The sequence below is a fragment of the Nanorana parkeri genome, unplaced genomic scaffold, assembly GCF_000935625.1.
Source record: "Nanorana parkeri isolate BGI_ZX_2015 unplaced genomic scaffold, ASM93562v1 scaffold5, whole genome shotgun sequence".
Lineage (NCBI taxonomy): Eukaryota > Metazoa > Chordata > Amphibia > Anura > Dicroglossidae > Nanorana > Nanorana parkeri.
Genome location: NW_017306273.1, coordinates 4,168,658 through 4,172,542, shown reverse-complemented (window position 1 = coordinate 4,172,542; position 3,885 = coordinate 4,168,658). Strand labels below are relative to the sequence as shown.

At 43.3% G+C, this 3,885-nt stretch overlaps 1 protein-coding gene across 1 annotated transcript in view; it reads left to right on the top strand.

Annotated features, from left to right (window-relative positions):
* Positions 1-3,885, top strand: part of PRDM16 (PR/SET domain 16) — a 486,681-nt gene that overhangs the window by 233,334 nt on the left and 249,462 nt on the right. The window lies entirely within an intron of this gene.

Here is a 3,885-nt window from a genome sequence, read left to right as displayed (position 1 = left end):
TCTTAGTGACCCCGAAGTGTCAGCGCCGGATTATAATTGGCCATTTCCTCCTTCTAATCCCCTGACCGCTGACAATAACGTAACAATAACATTTCTCCTCCGCGCGGTGTATATTCCTCTAGTTAAGGAGACGGATTAAGTCCGGAGTGCGAAGAATCCGCCGGGGTGAAAAAAACAAAAACCCTGAGACGGGATTTATTAAAAGGAAAAAAAACGTATATTTGGCGTTATGGAAGCCAGATGGCAGCTTCAATAAAAACCCGGACCTTTCAGGTGTGCACAATATTTATTTAATTAGAGCGCCCAGCCCGGCCGGAATAAAAGACAAACAGGAGGGGGGCGGCGGGATTAGACCGGCAGCCAATTAGGTATTTCATTTTCGAAGGGGACATGGGACGCCGAACCTTTTTATCCACGTCGCAGGATACAAATATATATTGCCAATCGGTCCAAAAAGTTTATTTTTGGTGCCCATTCTCAATTAAGGTTTACCTTTTTTTTTTGGGTGGGGGGGCATTTTCACGCTTGAGTGTTTTTGTTTTAGCCAATGGAAAGCTGGTTAGTGGTTTTCAGGCGTTTTTCAGGCGCTCCCATTGAGGTCAATGGGGGTCAAAAAAGCACGATTCTGCCCGATAGAAATTGTTTTGGGCATCACCATTAAAAATGGGCCCCATGAAAAATGGACATCATTGGGTACCATTAAGAATGGGACAGGCAAACACAAGGCCTGGGCGAAATGCGTCATTGGAGGAAGTCCCAGATGAGGCTTTGTGTTTGTCCGTTCAGAACAATAAAGCTACACTTGTGCTAGATTTAAACAGACTTAGAACCTCTGTTGCATTTTTATTGCTGCCCATGGCTCGGTTGAGGAGAATTTCACTGATCCCCTGTCTTTTTCATTCAATGCATGTGTAGCTTTATTGTTCCTGACAGGCAAGTGCAAAGCCCCCTCTGCGACTTCCTCCTTTTTTATTATTATACAGGATTTATATAGCGCCAACAGTTTGCGCAGCGCTTTACAATATAAGGAAGACATTACAATCACAATACAATTCAAGACAAGATGGTAAGGAGGGCCCTGCCCGTGACTCATTTGACACGTTTCCCGCAAACTGGACCTTTTTGTTTGGGGAGACCGCTAGCTGGTACAGGATGAGCCCCTCCTCAGCTCTTGGCACTCGGGCATGCTCGGGGGGGTGACCCAGACGGCCATTTTCTATCCCTTTTTGAGCCAAAAATAAAATGTTTTTGGCTGGAGCTCCAATTTTATCCGTCATCATTTGCCGATCGTAACTCCACACAGGAGATTTGATGACGATGTTTATAGGCCGCTCGCCGTCAGGGGACTGATAAATCTATAGGACCGTGCAGTCATTCCAGGACTTTCCTGCTACTGGAAGTGTGATTGGGTTTGATTATCTTTACGTCTCTCACTCACTTTTACTGTAGTCGCAACACCTTCCCGCCGAACACTGACACACATCCCCGCAGATAAGATAAGCCGGGACCAGGATTACTGTGCAACCAGCAGCACCCGCCTGAACTTTACACCTGTGTGCAATGTGGAACGCGTACTGTGACAGAAACAAAAATTAAGCTAACATCAGATGTATTGTTTATGTTAAGTGAATGCTAAGACACTTCCAGGAGCATATTACCTCCCATAGAGACCACAGGACTGGTCCTGAATAATGATAATAATAATAATTATTATTATTATTATAAAAATACCAATAATAAAAATAATGATAATAATAATGATGATGATGATGATGATGTTAATAATAACAATAATAATATCAATAATAACAATAATAATGATAAAATCATAATGATAATGATGATGATGATGATGATGATAATAATAATAACAATAATAATAATATAAGTTCATGCATGAAAGGTTGTTGCAAAAGTATGCAAATCTTACTTTGTAGTTTTCTGCAGGCAGCCTGTAGTGGGTGTGGTCTGCTAGGCCCCTCCCACAGGCTAAGTACAGCCCAGTGATGACGACACTGCTACTTTTACAAGGTAACATTTGGCTTTGCAAAGTTCGTTTGGTGGCCACAAAGCGGCTATCGGGGACTGTATTAAAATTAAAGTTTAAAACTGTATCACACTGACACCGTGCGGCGTTTCCTTCATCACTTTTTTTTTTTTGCCTACTTCTGTTTAACCTTCCGCCAGTAATTTTTATTTTTTAATAACACATTCCGTCCGCGCGGCCAATTAATTTGCACAGCGTATCAATTTTCGTCACGTTTTCCTCTGAGTGAGTCGTGTCAATCTAAATTAGCCAGAACATTAAATGTTTTGTGGTGGTGTATTTAAATTTCCATTGTGATAAGTAATACTTAGACAAAAATAATGGTAATTTAAATCTCCTTCGCCGCAAACCGCTCCATTATATTGCTGAATGCTTCACTGGCCTCATTAGCTCCGGCAATGAGCTTTATAAAAAAAAATAACAAAGATATTTATTGCAGGTTAGTTATTAAAGTCCATTTCATAAGAGGAGCTGATATCCCGCTAATGAAAGCCTATCACTGGTGTTATACATGGACGGCGGAGTTCACCTCGCCGGATCTACGGATCCCTGTTTGTAAATATCTGAAATTAAAGCTGAACTCCAGGCAGAAGGATCGTTTACACAGCACTCTGGGTGTGGAAATTATTATTAAAACGCTAAGTGTCATGTGCAGAGGACGGGCGCACAATCTTGCAGCACAGCGACCCCGCACACAATGCTGAGCTTCCAGGTAATGAGGAGAGGGAGAGATGTGCCCCGAACTGTACATTGTTTTGGATGCATCACCCACCTCTCCTCACTTTGCTCCATTCACAAAATCAGTGGCGTCACAAGGGGTGTGCGAGGGGTGGGGGGTGTCACCCCCCTCTGAAAAGTCAGGTACTCGGTCAAGGACAGAGAGCCCAACAGTAGCTCGAGAGAGGAGGGGGCCCGGTGGCATACCTTATCCCGCCGGGTGACGTCCCCTCCTCATCACCAAGTTGGCCGCCATCAGGTAACAGCGGACTGCGTGTGACATCATCACGCGCGTGCGCAATGACATCACTGCGGGGTGTCACCCCGCCTTTGGACGCCCCCTGCACACAATGTTTTGTATTTTTTTAAAGAATACAAGGCATCCTGTGATTGGAAAAGGAGAGAAGGGTGCAGGGATGTGACATCCCCCTTAAAAGACAGATAGATAGATAGATAGATAGATAGATAGATAGATAGATAGATAGATAGATAGATAGATAGATAGATAGATAGATAGAAAGAAAGAGATAATGAGAGAGCGAGAGAGATAATGAGAGAGCTAGATAGATAGATAGATAGATAGATAGATAGATAGATAGATAGATAGATAGATAGACGGATTCAATGGGTCCATTTCTACACACTGATGCAGCCAACCTCTTCTTGCCTGTCATGGCCGATGGTGAAGGTTACTGAGCTCTTACATCTATGCTCTGTCTTTGGGAATGTAAGGGGCAGATAACCCAGTAAATCGGATCAGCTTGAGAACATAGAACCCCCCCGACCCGGTCTTATGTTTCTCTGAGAAATCACGGTGGACATTTAGTAAGAATAAGACCCACCTGAGCTCTCATCTAACTGTACGAAATCCAGCAGTGGCTTTGGTCTGAGACAACTCCAATCACCACCCAGTCTTGTTGACATGGCCAGGTTTCTATATAATCACTCATAGGGTGGAAACACCTTTAACTGCCAGACAGTTCTCACTGATAAGCCCTGACAATTAATTATGTGGATTTGAATAGCTTAGAACAGATGAGAAGGCAAAGTTTTCAGGCCCTGCTATTTACACAGCCTTATGGCTTTCTCTTTGACTTAAAAACCGGTAAACATTAGCGGTG